The sequence below is a fragment of the Cottoperca gobio genome, unplaced genomic scaffold (genome assembly GCF_900634415.1).
Source record: "Cottoperca gobio unplaced genomic scaffold, fCotGob3.1 fCotGob3_378arrow_ctg1, whole genome shotgun sequence".
NCBI lineage: Eukaryota > Metazoa > Chordata > Actinopteri > Perciformes > Bovichtidae > Cottoperca > Cottoperca gobio.
Window position 1 is genome coordinate 44,094 of NW_021166971.1, and position 20,720 is coordinate 64,813.

Sequence of the window (20,720 nt, forward strand, 5' to 3'; positions counted from 1 at the left end):
AGGACGAAGAGGGAAAAACACCGTTTACGAGAAATGGACAACCAGGCATCCTCGTCTGGGGGGCAGTCTGTGAACTAAGGTATAAAGAGGGGGGCCGGATCATGAACTTACCCGGCTGTGTCCTCAGAGTTTCAACCTGTACTGTAAGAATAAACTCTTTTGTATATATATATATATATATATATATATATATATATATATATACAGTATATATTTATATATATATATATATATATATATATATATAATACTTTGCTTCTCTCCAGTGATTTTCTTTCGTTCTGTTATAACTTGTTAAACAACCAGAGCGTCTGTAGATGGTGAGTTTTAAAGTGTTAAAGGAAGAGGCGTGATCTTCACCCCTGGCCCGGAGGGAACACGTCCAGGTTTCCATCCGTCTCCATTTATATCTCCTCCACTGATACACGTCGCTTTTCATTTGGTTCATTTAGTTTCACCTGCAGAGACAAAACAGACGGACACATCCTGCTGTCAAGTTTAAAACTAAGTTCAGATTTAATTTATACTCACCAAGTACTCAGATACAACACAGTAAAAATACTTCACGACAAGTACTGCAGTCAAAATGTAATTAAATGATCAACAGCAAAAGTACACAAGTATTACCGGCTTCATGTAGTAATAGTTTAGTATGTCATAGTATAGTATATAGTATTATCAGGTTCATGTTAAAGTACAAAACATATGTCCTGGTATAGTGTGCCATAAACATCCTAATATATAATGTCATAATAAAGTGTTACAGTATGCCGTAAAACAAGAAAATGTAGAAGTATGTATTATGTATTAATAACAGAACCTTTATGTCGACCTGTGTTACATCCTGTTTAGTTAGAGCAGTTTAACAATGTATAATATTATGATATTAAGTACCTGGAACACCTCCCTAGGGAGGCGCCCAGGTGGCTCCTTACTAGATGAACCACCTCAACTGGCTCCTTTCAACGTAAAGCAGCAGCGGCTCTACTCCGAGTCTCTCCTGAGGGCTGAGCTTCTCACCCTCTCTCTAAGGGAGACGCCACCCGCCTGAGAAAACACATCTCGGCCGCTTGTAGTAGAAGCTGTAGTCCAGAACCAGTGTACTGCAGACACGTACAGAACCAGTGTACTGCAGACACGTACAGAACCAGTGTACTGCAGACACGTACAGAACCAGTGTACTGCAGACACGTACAGACAGATGTGTTTTATTTACAGTTAATGTTTCTGTAACAAGATGTGTTACAAACTCTCTACTCACGAGGGGACTGTTCACTAGATTTGTGTTTTCTTCAAATGATTCTTACATTTACATTTAGATCAAAGCTGCAGCTGACTGAGTCTGCTCTGTAGAGGGCGCTGTGGCTTCAGGAGAACACAGAGATGCAGGACATGCAGGGGAGGGGGGGAGGTGGGGGAGGGAGGGGGAGGCATGACACTAAGGCATGTTTAGTGTCAGAGAGGATAGCCCTGCTGCTGTTTGTTCGCTGCTGCAGAGATCACCCTCGAGGAGGAGAGGAGGGTGGAGGAGGGCTGGCACTGCAATGCAGAACATGAAATGTGGAGGAGGAAGGAGCGAGAGAGGGAGGGAGGATGAGGAGGGAGGGAGAGGGAGGGAGGGAGAGGGAGGATGAGGGAGGGAGGGAGAGGGAGGATGAGGGAGGGAGGGAGGATGAGGGAGGGAGGGAGGGAGGGAGAGGGAGGATGAGGGAGGGAGCTGCCAGCCCTGCAGAGAGCAGTTTTCTTTCTAAGGGGGAAATCAGGGGTTCCCTGTAGGTTTGGAAAAGATCCAGAAGAAGCAACAACACGCGTCCAGTAAACAAAGACGAGCAGATTGTTAATGATTTAATTTCAATCTGAACTTGATACCTTTTATAAAACATGGAGGTCGTTCGTAAATCCTTTGGATTACGTGTGACCTTGACGAGTTGGTATGAAAGATGTGACAGAAGTTCAGCTGTGTAACTGTTAAAACTTATTTCATTTACCTCGTTTATATTTGTTTATGCATCTTATTTATTTATTACTATTTATTTATAGTTCAACATTTATTTTTACTAAATCCTTTTTGTTAACTGTATCGTTTTTATTTTCGTAGCTTTAAGAGAAGATTCTGGGGGGGCAGGGTGGTTAGAGGTGTGTTGCTGTTTGGTTCATATGTTGCTGCTTTAATAAAAGCAGACTGATCTGAAGTCAGAATGTACTATATATATATATATATATATATATATATGTTCTATAAACACATTAAATCAAACCGTACGAACAGAAAAGCTACAAATGAAGACACTAAAAGTACAAAGTATGAAATCATTTATTGTTGACATTTGATGTGATGCTTTTTAGAAATATCTTTGTGCTGATACAGTTTTCATTCCTGACGATAAGTGAAGAACAGAAATAAGAATATATATCTGTGGTTACAAGTTTCCCCTCAAGCGTTTCCAGCCCGGCGCATACGTGACATTGAAAAGAAACATTTTAACATTGCGCTCTTCATGCACGGACGACGGTCGTTACATACAAGTGACCGATAGCAGACGGTATATCCTCCGACATATTTAAGAGTCAGCTCGTTTCAGTCTTTCTTTAAAGAAAAGAACAAAAGGTTCAGACACCAGCGTCGTGCAGAGAACACCAAAGTGCATCAGTGCCGATACCGGCGGTGCTCGTGGACATCGTGAGACACACAAAGTTACACAAACAACAACCAGTCTCTCATCAGACGCTGTTATAATCACACGGGACACGAGATAACAAGACGAACGCACGTCTTCTTTCTTCTCAGGTGGTGTATGTTTACAGACACTAAACTTAAAGCTGCAGGATAGCAGGATATATTCTATATTATTAATCTGATTTACTTAATATCTGCATTTTAATGGTGTCAGAAGTGTTGAAGCTTAACTACAAATTGCCCCCGGGGGACAAATAAAGTTTTTAATAGACTTGAATTGAATTTACATTAAAGAACCGGATAGACTCCAAATGAACATGTTGTCATTGTTTATGCTACATTTGGGCAGATGTGTTCATTGGATCATACATTTGGTCCACTCAGACACTCGCTGACACACTGGAGGAAGATGAAGAAAATGTACGCCACACGCAGATCGCGGCTGCAGTTCCTCTAACGTCCACTAGATGCCGCTACAAGATGCACCGCTTCTACTGAGGTGGATTGGAAAACCTCAACTTCTCTCAACAAAGTCTTAACACAAGTTCAGCTCTCAGGAGATAACTCCACTTCTTCTGGTTTCAGAATGAATGTGCCATAAAGAAGATAGTAACATTTTGTGTGGTGTTTTTACCTTGATTGACGGGTCTGTCAGCCTATCACACTCCTACCTCAGCTCGACCCTCTTTGGCCATCATTTTCAGTCTGCAGACGGTGACGAGCAGTAAACCCAAACTCCTGGTGTCTTCCTGTGTTTCAGAGACAACTACAGTTTGAACACACTGGTGTTGTGTGGGCGTGACGGGCAGATGTGGTGGTGCTCGAGGTGAAGCTATCGACCACACAGGAGGGATTCACAGAAAGACAGGAAAGAACGACGTAAATGTGGCGGAGATCAGCGCTGAAGTTCATTATTAAACATGTTTGGAGACGCTCAGTCAACCTGGAAGCACGTCACAATAACTCAAGGGTTTGTATTTGTACCATTAACCCCTGTGTGTTGACTGACAGGCTGCGTCTTTCTTGTAGAGGAAGGTTTCTACATATAGAGGTGAAGCTTCCTCCATTTCTGACCAAAGTTCTCGATCTATTTTGGTTTGAAATCTAAAATGCTGATGTCATCAAAACAACTGACAAGACGTGTTGGACATAACCCGACCTGACGACTGGAGGAGAGAGAGACGAGTGAAACCAGACGTGTTGCAAAGAGAAACTGTTGCATATAAAATTATTAAGGTTTCCTGCAAAGGAACTTTGATGGAGGCACAGATGAAGAGACTAAAGCTACAGGAAGAACTAGCCAGCCATATAGACCAAACAGAAAGACTCAGCCGAGCCAATCACGGCTCTCCTGGGAGTCTATTGGCCGTCATCACCCTCCAACTCAACAGGACGTTACGCCTGCTCTGTCACAGTTAACTTAAGCACAACCTGCCAGCGAGTAGCAACAAATGTGTGGTTGTCGTACCACATGACAACAGATGTCGCCGTCCAGAGGTGAAACCTACAGTTTGCACTGCAGGTAGTTTAGTTGCTATAAGTCACCGCTGAGACTTCAGAGGAACAAGCAGCGACTTCTGGAGAGGAAACAACGTCCTGCAGGTCCGACAGCGACGCTCCGCTGAACACTAATGAAGCAAAGTTATAAAACAAAGAGGCAAATGTCTGACGGACAGATGCAACAGCTCTGCCGGAGGCACTGACTGACTTTCACCTTCAGCACAGAAACTTTCTACCTACAAGTCAACGACCCAAAATATTACTACACCCTTCAAACAGAGAACACACCGAGTGCTTTAGAGTCCTTCTGCCCTTTAATGCAGCTTTAATGTTTAATGGTCGACACTTTTGACATTTGGGATGGCATTGGGTAAAATCAGGAAGTGTATCTTTAAATAACCGAGGACGACAAAAAGTTATTTTACAATTAGTCATTGTGTACGAGGAGTTAAGAGGACAGGAAGTAACATTACTGTCAGCTGGAGTGATCTTTTCCCAACATGACATGCTGATTTAGTAATAGACCATATCATTTTAAATCAACCATTTCTTAAAAACACCTGATTTAAATAGCTGCAATGAGTTTAAATATATTCCACTTGAATTCAGAAGCATCCGCAGACGTGTGACCCTTCACACTGAAGCCATAAGATTACGGTTGAGATCCATTCAGAGCTGAATCAACATGGAATCATGTTAACTTTTATAAAAACTCAAACTAAAGTAAAGACTATTGTCCAGCTCTGTGCAGAAAGCATCACATAGATGTAGGGCTTCATTGTCACTGTGCTGCATCACGTCTTTCATTCTGGATATAAAAACACTACCAACCCCAAACATCAAAGACTTCTCACTGAAATCTAACACAGTGTTACGTCTGCATGAAGGGGGGGGGACATTCTTCTGCCGCCTTTTCTGTAATAAATCCCACCGAACCAAACCACTATCAGCTGAAAGTCCTTTTACGAGTGAATGTCCATCTTTTGATTGACGCTCTTAACAACCAATCACAATCTGTGATACGTGAAAGTAGTGATGTCATGGACGCCATCATCTTTTTGTCTGTTTTTAAGGTTTGGGATCCACATGTCCACTTGAATCACAGCGATATGTCCCTCTTTGATTGTCCCTGAACACACCCCGTGTCAGCTAAACAGACTTTGTGGACCAGACGTCATGAGACGGGTCAAAGCCACCAAATGAACCCTTAGAACACGATTTCTATCATCACAGTGCCAAAGTCCTGTTTAAAACAACAATGTTAAAGCCGTCTCTTATTATTGCAAAACTCATATGAAGGCCTAACCCCTCCTGGGGACCGAAGGTGCCATCATGACTCTTTCTTTATTCTTTGATCAAAGTGATAATGTGCTTTTGTGTGATATCGCCGTCGACCATCAGCACAGCTTCACACTGCAGTCGGAAGATCTTCTCTGACATCAGGAGGCCGAACGGGTCGAGTTCGATTCCTGCAGACCGACTCCGTGTCCTGTTTAGGAAACGCTGTCCTTATCGGAGTCGGGGGAAGGAGGCCGCGAGATCTCGAAGAAGGAGCCTGACGACTTCCTGGATTTGAGAAGTCTCAGCATCTCAGCCAGCTGAGTCTCCAGCGCTGCCATGCGATTGTTGAGACATCTGATGTCTCCTCTTAATTCCTGTTTCAGCTCGAGGAAAGGGGCTTGCATGCTCTGCTCCGGTATCGGACAGAAGACCCTCTTCTCGTCAGACGGGACCGGGCTTTGCTCCTGCGGCGTTCTGGCATCGCCGACATTGTCCAAACGGAGGTCGCTCTTTGTGATGCCGCTGTCACAGGAGTCTGTTTTCTTGAGGGACAACTCGTCCTGAGACTTAGTTCTATCGGGCAGCGTCTCCATGGACTCGGCCTTAGAGACGCTGCTCCACGACTCGGCCTTCACGACTGACTCCTTGAATCGTCCCCAGCCTTTAGCTTTGGCCGGCTCCGCGGATTTGCAGCCGATCAGGTTTCCGTTTTGGGTGGCCGGAGCGTGGAGCATGACTCGGCTGGAGGTCCTGGATGAAGAGGAAGGGATGGATGTTGTGGAGGTGGTGGGTGTGGCGGGGCTCTCCGTCACCATGACTATACTGGTGGAGGCCAGGATCTCTGGACCTCTGGACGGCCCCAGAGCAACGACACCTTTCTCCACATCACCGCCTTCCTGATCGACCCGCTCCGTGGCGAGCCGTGCCTCCCGCTGCTGCCGGAAACGCTGGAAGAGTCGTCGGACCGGATGATCTGGAGGAAGGTTCAGAGGAGCCTCATTCTTCCTCTTCAACATCTCCTCCTCCTCACGTTTCACATCACTGATCTTCCGGAAGACGATCTGTAAAAAGAAAACGGGAAACCAGAGAAACGATTAGAATAGTTTCACTCCCGCCTAAAAGTAAAAGACTTCAGGCTACAGGAGGAGGAGTGATGTGACGAAGTCCCCACAGGTCCAAAACATTGTTTGTGACCTTAAACGTTGATTCTTCTCTCCAAACCCAAAATGGACACTTCCATTAAACAAATGAACCTGATTCAGAGACATGGTTTACAAACAGTTATGACATCACACTAAAGCAGCTTTACTACACTGTCGTGTTAGCAACGGGACTAGCATTAGCTAGCATTAGCTAGCATTAGCTTGCTTGCCAGCCGAAAGTAGAAAGCACATTCTCAGCTGGCTGGCATGTTAGTGGAATCTAAGTCAGTAAACCGTCACCTCTAACTTCTCACATTGTAGAAGAAAACATACAGTTGACACAACAGGATTTGCGTCTTTAGAAACATAATTGAAATGTTTCCTGTTGTGACGAAGAAAGATCCGAACCCGATCTGAAGCAGAAGCTTCAGGCCATGAATTAAAACTGCATGATCAACTGCGTGAAAAGGAGCACTCACATCTGAAAGTGTGTTGATAAAACAAGTCATTTATTATTTAACAAACGTCTCCGTACTGTAAGGTGCTCCGAGACCTGATCGAGAAAAACAAAAACCCATCGTTCTAACTTTTATTAAAAAAACAGTGTGGGGAAAAATAAAATAAAAATAGTTCGATATTAAAGATCTTTAGCTAATTATCGTATATTATATTATCATATATTATATCATATTAATATATATATATATATATATATATATATATATATATATATATATATATATATATATATATATATATATTAGTGTGTTTAGTTGAACTAGAGAAAATCCCTTTTACCTCAAACATATTTGATGACGTAAGCCACTTTGATGCAAAGTTGTCAAATAAGTCCTTAAATATAAATTGTGTGTTTGCTGTAAAATATATATATATTTTTTACAGCAGTGTGTTTATTAGCTGCAGCGGAAGCGCCCCTGGTGTGTAAAGGACTTTACTCTCTTATCTTACTTCACTGGCAGCCTCATTAGCTGGTTTCGAGGAACAGAGAACGTACATCTGTCGGGGCATTTCGGCAGCGTAAACAAATCCACTTTTATAGGATTAAAAGTGTTCAGTAAGAACCCGTTTAAAATCTATTCTAATGAACACGTTTAGAACGAGTGGTGTTGATGGAGGGAAACTAATAATGCTGTGAGGACAGACAGGTTTTAACTACAGGTGCAACACGTATAAAACTGTGGTGCGATGCTGTAATCTGAAGCTGCACCAGGTGTTTAAACATCTCCACTGATGTAGGAGCTGACCTGACCTGACGGTGTCCGAGGACCGTCAGCGACATGTGACCTCTGCTGAGTCTGACTGTGTCTTTATTTTGCTGCGACAGTGAGAGGAGGCGACGGCGAGGCTTTCCCCTCAGCGATGTCATCAGTATGTTGAACCCTGAGCCAATCAGGGAGCTCCTGACCTGCTGAAATTGGATCGTGTGGACAAAGCAGTAGCAGTCGGGCCGTTCGAGCTCTCAGGGGTGATGAGAACAGAGGAACACAGAACGTGAGAGAACTGCTAATGTTCAACAACTCGGTTTCTTCTGATACAAACACAAAACATCCCACTGCTGCTCCGACACTCAGAGACTCTGTGTGCTGCATTCAAATGTAAAAACACATGTTTGTGTCTGCTGTTAGGTGCTGTGCAGGCAGGTCGTGTACAGTGGCAGCCTGAAGGTCTGGAAATGACCTTGTAAGAGCGCTGAGCGTGAACCAGAACAGTAAAGTTTTGGGGCCGGACAGATAAACAATGAGGTGAAACTATAACGCCGAGGGAAGCTGCAGATTCAGCTGATCGTTCTCTGCAGGTTCATTCAATTCATTTCATATATTATAGCTGCTTTAAAAGGTCGGATGATTATAATTATTTTACATGTGCATGATTACTTACAGTAAAGCGGTAACTTTAAACTTTAAGATAAAACGTATTATTATTTATCCCAAAGGAAGTTGCTGCTAAATTCTCCTTATTTTTCTTTAACAGTGACGATTCCTAAAAAAGAAAGGGCGATTATGTCACCACATTAGCAGAGTTTTGGCTGCATGTGAAACCCGTAACCTTTTGATTTAAATGTTATAAGGTCAGCTGCAGCTGCTGTTGTTGTTGTTGTAGCTGCTGAGTGTGTTGTGATGCAGCTCTCAGCTGTAGTCGGAGGCTTTGGAGGTGAGAACTGCACTGACAGGTCGTTTCTCATCACCAGCGTCATTATTGCACAGCCAAGCAGAACAGGACACGATGGCTTTCTCATCGATTTACAGTAGAGGGGGGGGGGGGGGAAGAGAGAGTCACAGAGAGAGAGAGAGAGAGAGATGAGAGAGAGGAAGAGAAGAGAGACAGAGAGAGAGAGACAGAGAGAGAGCGGGAGATGAGAGGACAAGAGAGAGAGATAGATGAGGAGAGCAGAGAGAGAGCGAGAGAGAGAACAGAGAGGAGAGAGACATAGAGAGAGAAGAACACAGACAGACAAGAGAGAAGAAAGAGACAGAGAGACAGACAGAGAGAAGAAGAGAGAGAGAGATGACAAGAGAGAGAGCGAGAGAGAGACAGAGATCGAGACAGAGAGAGAGGAGCAGAGAGAGAGAGACAGAGACAGAGAGAGCAGAGAGAGACAGACAGAGAGAGGGAGAGACAGAGAGAGAGAGACATAGAGAGGAGAGGACAAGAGACAGAGAAGAGCGAGAGAGAGAAACAGACAGAGGAGAGAGAGAGACAGAGAGAGAGAGAGACAGAACAGAGAGGAGAGACAGAGAAGAGAGAACAGAGAAGGCGAGAGAGAGAAACAGACAGAGAGGAGAGGAGACAGAAGAGCAGAGAGAGAGAGATAGAAGACAAGTAGAGAGAGACAGTAGAGACATACAAGCCAGGAAGAGAGCACAGACTAGAGAGGAAGAGTAGAGGAGAGACAGAGAGAGAGATAGACAGAGAGACAGAGAGCAGAGAGAGAGAGACGAGAGAGAGAAACAGACAGACAGAGAGGAAAGAGAGACAGAGAGATAGAGAGAGAGACAGAGAGAGAGCGAGAGGAGAGACAGACAGAGAGACAGAGAGAGAGACAGAGAGAGAGGAGAGAGAGAGACAGAGAGACAGAGAGAGAGAGCGAGAGAGAGACAGACAGAGAGAGAGACAGAGAGAGAGACAGAGAGAGAGAGAGAGAGACAGAGAGACAGAGAGAGAGAGAGAGAGAGAGAGAGAGACAGAGAGACAGAGAGAGAGAGAGGAGCAGTGTATGGCTAACATCACAGGACTTTTTAACGAGTCTTAATTCGAAGTTATAATAATAGTTATAATATAATATAATAATATAATAATAGTTATAATATAATATAATAATAGTTATAATATAATAATATAATAATAGTTATAATATAATATAATAATATAATAATAGTTATAATATAATATAATAATATAATAATATAATAATAGTTAATTATAAGTTAATTAAATCTTTGCTTGTTTTCATCCGAACAAAAAGTCTCTTTGAATAAAAGTATTGGCGGAATAATTTGGTCCATTCAAACCTTGTGAAGAAGCTTAGATCCAGTCTGTCTGCAGTTTTATTTTGAGAAGCTGTTTCTCGTCTCAACATTTCTTCATGGCAGTTCATTTGTGCTCGCTCTGTGACACTGACCGGCGTTTAAATAACACAAAGGTTTCTACACACACTGAACACGCAGGATTATTTAGTGCCTGTCGTCTCAGACACTGCATTCTGCTTTATACACTCTCTAACCTGTAGTTTATAGCGTCGGGCTGTTTGAATATATAAATAATGATATATAAACACAGTCCATTTAGCATTATTCACTCTACTGTAGAAAGTACTCTGATATCTGACATGGTGCGAGTACAAGAATGTATGTGTGTTATGAAAGCACATGTGAGAGTGTTGACCTCTGACCAGGTGTCCCTTTATCCGGTGTTTTCACTTCCTACAAAAACTAGAAAAAGGATTTAGTCTCGGTGGTTTTAAATCAGCTGTTAGTTTCACTTCAGGTCTTCAGCTCAGCCGACATGATCCAAACATTACCTCATACGGTATCTTCAGTAAGTCCGTGCATCGATTGTTGTTGTTGTTGTGGTGGTGAGTTCTCTCGCCACACGTTTCAGACTTCAACACAGTGTTGGAAGAAGTGCTCACATCTTTTACTTCAGTAAAAGTAGTGTCCTAATACCTCAATGCAGAATTAACCGTGCTGTGAATGGATCCAGGCCACGGTCAACCCACACAGCTTCGCTCTGCATCGGCCAATCGGCTCGCTGCGAGTGGGCTCCAGATTCTGTTTGCTGTCCTGGCTCCAAAATGGTGGAACGAGCTCCCCATTGATGTGAGGTCAGCAGGAAGTCTTCACACCTTCAGACTGAAAACTCACCGTGGCCAATCATTTAAAGCATTTCTGAATTCAGCACTAAATTATTGGTTTGGCGTATTTTAAGCTATTGTTCTGCACATAATTTCACCTTTGTGATGTACTTGCACGTTTGTTTGTTTGAGTGTTTGTTCATAAAGGTGATTTGTGTTTACAGATGTTTCTCTTCAGCCTAGCTGAGCTGAATCTCAGGGTGCAAGTGAGCCGAGTGTGTTTGCATCAGCTGAGGTGCGAACACTGCCGTCTGTCGTCATCCACCTCCACACTGTTGGCTTAGCCGACATCACACCTGCTCTGTGGAGGAGGACGAGCGGAGAACAAAGCAGCTTATGTAAAGTCTTCAGTGTAAAAAACCTGATGACAACCGAGCGACTCCGGCACCGAGCTGCGAGGCGAGGTCACGTGACTCACACACACATTCATGTTTGTCTGTGTTGTTTGGTCTGATTTTAGCAGCGTTTCTCTGACGTACAAAATGTCTCTTTTATCCTTTTATAACCGAGTCCTCAACAACAGACACAAGAGCTGCTGCTGAACTCTGCAGGTCATCTTTCCAGAGATAAAAACACAACCATTGAACATGTATCCTGCTGGGTACAGTCAGAGCACTCCTCTATATGTCTTTCATGCTTGTGGTTATGGAAATAAATGTTATTTTGTATGAAGGTTTGTTTTGTAATGTGCGATGGTTCCACCTGACTGACACTGAAGGACAGAGAGAGACAAAGATCCCTCTGAGCAACAGTTCAGTAAGAAGAAACTGGAAGCTGAACATCAACATGTGTGCAGATTCACACAGGAACTACTTCCTGTTTCAGTGTCAGGATCACAGTAAAGCCTCTAACAAGCTGGAACTAACAGGCAACGTGTTGCTTTATCAACATGTTCTTCAACCTTCACAATAAAAGGTTAGTCTAGTGTCAGCACTGCTGGAGCTGCATCAGGGAGCATCAGCTGAACTCTGGACGGACACGTCACAGTTCAAACCTTCAGTCTCACACTGAGTCGACTGCAGAGAAGAGAAACACACAGACTGAACATTTGGAGCCTGAACGCACCGTCGTGGTTCAGTAATGATCCAGGGTCTCCTACACTTTCATCAACTGGAAAACAAACTTAAAATCCAAGTTCAACAGCATCCTCCTCTGTCGTGCAGCGCTGTGGGAACAAAAACTAAATGCAAGTTTGACCAAAACTATTTCAAATGTAAATAATACATTTGAAATATAGTTTCTATCTCAGTTCAAATAGTTATTATTGAATGGATTGAAAACATCAACATAACAGCTGATTCCTAACTTCTCAACCACACTGTATGTATTTGTATATTTGAATGTAGTACATCTCTCTGCGTTAAATGCGCCTGTGGAGTGACGAGGTGTGCAGACTCACCCTCTTCCTCAGGTTGTAGGTGAGCACCAGATTCCTGGAGAAGTGGTTTGCGAAGGCGGAGTAAAACGCCAGAACTTTCTGCAGCGCGTCTCGTTTGATGATGTGCAGGTCGCAGTAGGTCAACGCTCGAACGTTAGCGCACGACTGCGCCAACGTCATCTCCTTCCAGAACACGTCACCAAACACGTCACCTTTACCTGCAGACAAATAAGCAGGGCACAGATCTGAGGAGTCACATCAGACACATAATCTCTGCACATCTGGAGGATTTCCAGAACAGTGTGTGTGAAACAAGTGAGTTAAAGTGTCAGGAGACGTTCTGAAGCGCAACATCTGATATTAAAGTGAAGTTTGTGTTTCTGAGTTCGATCCAAATAAACATGACAGAGTTTCACTGCTCAAACCTCCTCTGGTGAACAGATACATGCCCACGGTTCAGCGGGTCAAGATGATGAACGCTGTCATTAATAACGCAGCAGAGCGCTGCCCTGAACACATACTCATCAGAAGGAAGAAGCGCTTTGATGCAGCTGCTTTAAGAAAACACCGCACTGATGTGAAAAGAGGAAGCGACGCACAAGGACTTTAAATAGTTCTGTGCTGTGAAACTAGAGGCTCAGAGTGTTTCTGAGAGATCTGCAAAGAAAGTCTAAATATTTATCCAGAGAGGAACTGAAGCTGATTCAGACTGCTGATAAAACTTCTGGTAGCTCTATATATATATATATATATATCTCTGAGAGGCCGTCAGCATGCCTAATTCCCTCTCAGCATCTGAGTCTCAGCAGCTGCACCAGTGAGCAGTGAGTGTTCCTGCAGAGTTGTAATATATATTTATATATTAATCTCAGACAGAAGTTTGTGGAGTGAATTGCATAATGACTCTGAAGGCTGTTTGCTCAGCCGTGCTCCGCCTGGACAGCTTCCTCCATCCTCTTTTACTGTGTTTGCTTCTGAACCGGTGAACTGTCTCCCTGCATCAGCCCGATAAACCAGGCAGCATGTTTCAGAAAAACACTTCATGCATAAAACTGATGCTTTGCTAATGAGCGCCCTGGAGCATGATTCCTACGCACGCTGACGAAAATAGCAAACAGAAATATGTTTTGGTTTTGATGCAGTGAGGAAGCAGAGGAGCGTGTTTGTGTTTCTCTGTGTGGCAGGTGACTCTGCAGGGTTCGCCGTCTTTGTTTCAGAGCTCAGGTGTTTCCTCCGGGAGACGGGCGGTGTCAGCTGGCAGCAGCAAACACACAGTTTCAATTCCCCGTCTCACTTCCAGATTAAAACACTGACAGTTCTCAGGAACTCACCTAAAATGGCCACCACCTCTTCATCCTGGATGACCTCCAGTGACCCCGACACCACGAAGCAGAGGCTGTCCACGCTCTCTCCGGCGTGGAAGATGAGGTCACCCGGCGCGCTGTGGACGGTCTGGAACTCCATGGCGAGGGCTCGCAGGCAGCCGTCACTCGCCAGCCGAAACGCCGGGTGTTCCTTAAACACCTTCCTGTTGAGGTGGACGCAGATATCTGCACGCATGTCCTTCGGACAAATCTGCAGCACCTGCAGACAGAGAGGTCAAACTGAGGTCAAACTGAGGTCACACTGATGCCTCCGTCAGATGGGGTTTGGGTTCAGTCCATATGCACGCCCCCTCTTGTGGCATTCATGACCTCCAAGTGGAAACTTGTAAAGTAACTTGGAAGCTGAGTTCACGGGTTGCGGCGTGTTTGCTGACTTTTTCAGAAATGGCGGTGATAATATATAATTGTAATCGTATTCAGCTTTTCTTCGTAATTGCATATTACTATCATCATGCCTTTGCATTCCCTGCATTACGCTATCTTTATCGCTATCTTGCTAAACTGTTAAACTCGGTGGCTTCTAGACGGCGACAGTAAAATGTAATATTGCCGTGCACGACTTCACATGTTGTGACCACAAGCTCACGAGCTCCATTTGAAGCAGAACGAAGTCACCGCCCCGTTCTCCTCTCATGTCGTGGTTCTCTAATATACGCTATCCAATCAAGACAAGACACATGTAAGCGATCGAAGTGTGGCACGCCTCGACTTTGTGAGTGACAGGGAATAACGTAAGCAGCTGATGAAGCGTTACCTTGTCGGTGTCGATGCCTCTGGACATGGACCAGGTGGACACGATGTAGTCCATCACCCTCTCGCTGAGGCCTTTGGGAACCTGGTAGAGTTTGAGGAAGTCTCGCACGCTGTTGAGCATCTCGTGGTAGCGGTTGGTGTTGGCGTACATCTGCTGGAAGATGGTGGTGACGTTACCGAAGATGGTGGCGTACAGCAGCGCTGTCAACAAGAAGGAACAACATTTAGATTCTTCTCATCGAACAGACACTAGAAGAGTTAAACAGTTGTGACTAAAGAAAGCTTTACAGTTGAAATGGCCTCAAACGTCTTTGACTTTCACTCCTCTTCTTCCTCCCGCCGACACTGATACCCGTTTGTTCAACGGTCCATTGGAAACATAAATAGTTTTGTGGATGAAACAAAGATTTTTGTGACTTGAGTTTCTCAAGTTCCTCAAGACATCGATTCAGTCTCCGTCTGAGCGCTGACATGTCAGAAGTGTCTCCGCGTCTATGGACAGATTAACGGTAACTCTCTCAGCTCATCAATACACTGATGACCGTTCCCCCCCGACTCAGCTCAGCTGCCTCGCAGCCTGTCAGCGGGATGGACCCGGGTCACCGGATCGATACCGACCCGTCCAGCAGCAGCAGAAACCTGCCGCCACCCTGACAGCAGCTCAGAATCTCTTCACTGTGACCTTCATGAAGGTTACTGTAAAGTCTAAACAGCGGTGAATTTGAACTCTGATTCACTTGTTTGGAAAGCAGAAACTTTCCAAACACACACAGCCGGTTAAATCTGTGTGGAAAACAACTTTCTAAAGAAGCAAACTGGAGATGATCTTTAATTCTAAGGTCTCCTGGTGTCTTTGGGCTGCTGCTGCGGAGAGCAGATGCTCGGGTAAGAAAATGGACCAGCTATTTCTGTCCTTCCTCTCAGATCCCGTCCTAATGTCACGGTAAGCATTACAACGCTCACACTCGCTATGCTAATGCCCCCAAACTCTCACCCAGGATCCAGGATGCTGGCTGTCATAGCAACCGCTTTCCATCAGCCTCCAGCCGCTCTCAGCCACTTTGTGGGCCAGGAAACTGACAGGAGGGGGGGTGTGTGTGTGTGTGTGTGTGGGGGGGGATAATCCAATACTCAGTTTCCTTCATGATTCTAAAAAGGAAACCAGAAGATCCAGACTGCACTGCACCCTGACGACAGTCTCAGCAGTCTCTACAGGAGCCCCAGAGGGACAAACTGTGTGGATACGTCTGCACTGCACAGGAATTACAACTGGGCGTCAATAATAACTAACAATAACAAACAATAGAAGATATATTATACACTGCTGTGAAAAGTTATAAATCAGCTGTTCTACTGATGTTTTTCTTCTTCCTTCAATAATTGGTATTTTACCAGAGATAAAGATTCAGACAGCAAATGTATTATTTGCATTTGAAATTAGTTTTGACCTTAAAAGAAGAATTAAACGATTCAAACTTCCATTTAGTGGACGTCCCCACAGCGCTGCACGACAGAGGAGGATGCTGTTGAACTTGGATTTGAAATCAGTTTTCCAGTTGATGAAAGTGTAGGAGACCCTGGATCATTACTGAACCACGACGGTGCATTCAGGCTCTAAATGTTCAGTCTGTGTGTTTCTCTTCTCTGCAGTCGACTCAGTGTGAGACTGAAGGTTTGAACTGTGACGTGTCCGTCCAGAGTTCAGCTGATGCTCCCTGATGCAGCTCCAGCAGTGCTGACACTAGACTAACCTTTTATTGTGAAGGTTGAAGAACATGTTGATAAAGCAACACGTTGCCTGTTAGTTCCAGCTTGTTAGAGGCTTTACTGTGATCCTGACACTGAAACAGGAAGTAGTTCCTGTGTGAATCTGCACACATGTTGATGCTCAGCTTCCAGTTTCTTTTACCAATCACCAATCTGACTGCGCCCAACCAAGCTTTTGTGGCAAACTCTTCTTCGGTAGCGAACGTCCTTCATATATTATAGTTGTTCTGTTTAAAGTCAGATATGAGTGAAGCTCGCTGGAAGTGTCTGACGAAGGTTGAGAGGTGAATGAGATCCAGAGTAACAGACCGTAGATCTGATGTGACACGAGACGACATCAGCTTCCTATGAAGGAGACGAATTGTCAACATTAAAGCTCTTCATCCTTCAGCTCAGTGAGGAAAAGCTTTTACCTGCTGGTGTTCTGGGATACGTCCACAGACTGTCTGTCTGTCCTCGCTGTGAACAATTGGACGTTTGGCTTCACACGTGAGGAACAGACATTCAGTGTAACGTACAAAACGTGTCTGAATCTACTTCGCTCCTCGCTGCTGACATATGTATTGGAGAATATGAAAGTCTTAACTATTAGTAGTGAAACACAGCGTTTGACAAAAGTAAAAGAACGGTGTCGTGGACATAATGCGCACAAATAGAAACCTATGAGTCTTTTTAGAAAGGAATATTTCAACGTCAATTTTAGCCAATGTTGACAGCGCACACATCCTGGTGGCACTAAAGTTGTACCTGCAGCTCCTGAAAAATCTTGCTTTGGTCTTAAATGGTGGACAGACGGACCGATGTCCCCGAGCACACAGTGAGCAGGATACAGAGGTTTCATTTGTATTTATTGTATAGAGAGAATCACAGATGACTCAGGTGTGTGAGGACTCTGCAGATACAGACAGTGTCACACATTTGGGTCGTACTGCGTGATTCTTTATTGTACTTTTTAGTTTTAATTTAGTTTTCCTTTGTTAATCACATTGTAATATCGTTTTGCACATTATTGCCTGATGTTACTGCGAAAGCGGCAGGATCAGTCACCTCCAGCTCTCAGGCTCAACCAGACATCCTGCTGAGCAGCCTGATCTGTGCAGACTGCAGCAGACAGCAGGGAGGACTTGAGTCCAGCTGATCTGACAGTACAGTTAATATTTCAGTGAGGAACTCCACCACAGCAGAGCTCAGCGTGTCAGGCCTCGTCACATCGCTGAGGAAACAACCGCTACCGCTGAGGCCGTCTGTCCGTCTGTCTGGATCGCAGCAGACAGGCCTCTCTAAATCTGTGGAGCCTGCAGTTAATCCTAAACATGCAGAGCAGGAGAGTCTCCAGGAGAGACCGGCAGCAGAGCAGGAGAGTCTCCGGGAGAGACCGGCAGCAGAGCAGGAGAGTCTCCAGGAGAGACCGGCAGCAGAGCAGGAGAGTCTCCAGGAGAGACCGGCAGCAGAGCAGGAGAGTCTCCAGGAGAGACCGGCAGCAGACCGGAGAAAACGTCAAACAATAAAGTTAAAGATTCCCAATTAAATTGACGTAAAAGCCAAAGCTACTCGAGGCCCCCGCACCCGTTTGCTGAACCCGTCCGTCGTCACAGCAGGTGTGTGTGCGTTTGTTGTCTCCACATGTTGAAGAGCTGAACATGCGGAGACTCTGGATAAAGAGTCTGGAGGGTCGGCTCCGTTTTCAGTCTTTACAAAACCACAAGAATAAAAGTGTGATGAGCGGATTACACCGAGTCTGCTTTGACATAAACTGAGACGTTAGCGATGCTAACTAGCCCGCTACCTACGACAGTGACCGGGCGTTACTTCCAAAGCCAAGGAGCATCGATCATTAACTACCCACATCCATCCGGCCCTCGATGAACAAAAAATATAAAACTAAAATATAATAATAAGCTTGATTCAACCTCGCAAAGTGAAGCGAATTTATGATCTCAGAGACATTTTGAGTTTTTTTCTCGGAAATGTACAATTTATTTGATTTTGTGGGGGGAATATTACTCGCCTACCCCGGCTGTGTACATTCCTTTTAACCTACAATGACCCTTTCACGCCGTCATAGACATTAGCCGCTCTGTCCTGCTAGTTATTGGATTTGAGGAAGTTTATATTACAGCCAACGTTGCCAATCACATCATACATTCTGTAAGTACGTAAGCTAAGCAGCCAAACTGGTAATAGTATCCTTATCATACGTCGTATACTAGGACTGTATCAATGTTTCTAAAATAACAAGACATTCGGATAGTGAAGAACATTGTAAGAAACTGTGCTTGTGATTAAAGTCTGCTGTAATCCAATCTCACAGTGTGGAAGCTGTTCAGATGACTCCACATGAGTCCTCACATGACTGAGGTATAATTATCCGCATCATGATAAAGGACGAGGTGTAGCTGTTTCTATGAGCCGGGAGCCGTTTGTCACACTGGATGAGGTGTGTTTGTGTAACTGTGTGAAAATGACACCACACGCCTCCTACTAAAGGCTGCAGATGGAGCAGACAGATGGAGCAGACAGATGGAGCAGACAGATGGAGCAGACAGATGGAGGAGGAGAAACAGAGATTCAATCAAAGCAAACACTTCAGTTAACAGACAGCTTTAAAAATAGGGACAATAAAAAAAGTGTTGCTCTGGTGCTTTTAAAAGGTTTGTTTACGTCAGTAATATTTGGAGACATTAGTGTAAAATGCGTCTATTTCCAGATATGATTTATGGATGCTTTATGAAAGCTTTTCAATTATCTGACCGACTTTATGTGGTGAAAAAATGTCTGACTGTTCCTTTAAATGCAGCAGCAGCAGCACTAGCAGCAGCAGCAGCAGCAGCAGCAGCAGCAGCAGCACTAGCAGCAGCAGCAGCAGCAGAGGTGAAGTCTGCGTGGGTGGAGACTGAGGAGTCATTTCTGATAACAATCTTTTACAACGTCAAACAGTCGATGTCGACTCAGATCTCTGCTGAGCTTCAAAACTGTCGCTCACAGATTAAATCTTTAAACAGACGCAGGTGGAGAAAAATAAATGACCTTCAGTGGATCAAGGTCACTGATCTAAAAAAAAGCCCTCTCGCTCAGTCACTGTTGGCTTGTTTGTTGGTAAAGATAACACTTGTTCTTAAATATAGATGAGAAATACACATCATATTTACGTCAAACGTTAAATCAACACTGGATGTTTCACAAGCTTTGGATTCTCAGAGGTAAATTAAATTAAATATGTTGAACTGCAACATTAACTATTATTCTGTCTGTGGAAGCTGGTATCACATGTTCAATTACACTTCTGTAAATTAAACACATCCATCGATCACGTGTGTATATATATATATACACACACACACATATATATATATATATTTTTGACTGTCACTTTTGACTGGTACTGTATATATATATATATATATATATATATATATATATATATATATATATATATATATATATATATATATATATATATATATACACACACACATATATATATATATATATTTTTGACTGTCACTTTTGACTGGTACTGTATATATATGTATGCATATATATATATATATATATATATATATATATATATATACATACATACATACATACATATATATGTATACATATACATATAATATATATATATATATATATGACAGACTTGTGTATGTCTGTGTGCAACAAGGTTTAAAGGTTTGAACGATGATAATTCCTGGATTTATTTACGTTAACATCAACATCATAAATAACACATGTTGATGAAGTTGGTTAAAAACTTCTGTATTATTTATGAATGAATGAATGAACCCAACACAGACTGGATCAAAACTATCACTTTGAAAAGCTCAAGTTATTGATCGGATATGAATAATAATAATAATAATAATAATAATAATAATAATAATAATAATAATAATAATAATAATAATAATAATACTAATATGAACAAACTCCTCAAACGGATGTGACGCGATCTACTAGAGAAGACGTCTCACTCGGAGTATCGGAGCTGGCGATTGTAACATGGTGCTACAGAGCGGGATCTTTGGTGCGTGCAGACACCAGGATTGCAGAGACGCACTTTAACTGGACAACAGTCATGTTTAATTCTGGCCTTGTTATCAAGTTACTCACAGAATCAGCATTACTTAGCGACAGCTGATCTGAGCTGCTGCCGGGGATGTTTGTCGGCTGAAAGTGAGACGCTGCTTCCTGAACGTTTTCTACACTGATCTCTGCTCATGAGTTAAGAGTCAGTGAATAATGTTTCATTGTTGGTAGTAAGTCAAGTCTAATGCCTTTTCATGCATAATTATCACGTATGGTGCAGCATAGATTATTTGTAAAGCATGAAAATGCAGTAATCACAATGTTTTATACGCCCCGTCGGTCAGCCTCTCGTATATAACTTCCATAGGACACTTAGAAATCATTAGAAGTCACATCTATAATCTTTAATGAGCATTATGTGTGTTTGTGAGTG

At 43.5% G+C, this 20,720-nt stretch overlaps 1 pseudogene; it reads right to left on the reverse strand.

Moving 5' to 3' along the window:
- Positions 1-4,067: 4,067 nt before the first annotated feature.
- LOC115005832 (potassium voltage-gated channel subfamily H member 1-like) overlaps positions 4,068-20,720 on the reverse strand; it is a 41,868-nt pseudogene continuing 25,215 nt past the window's right edge.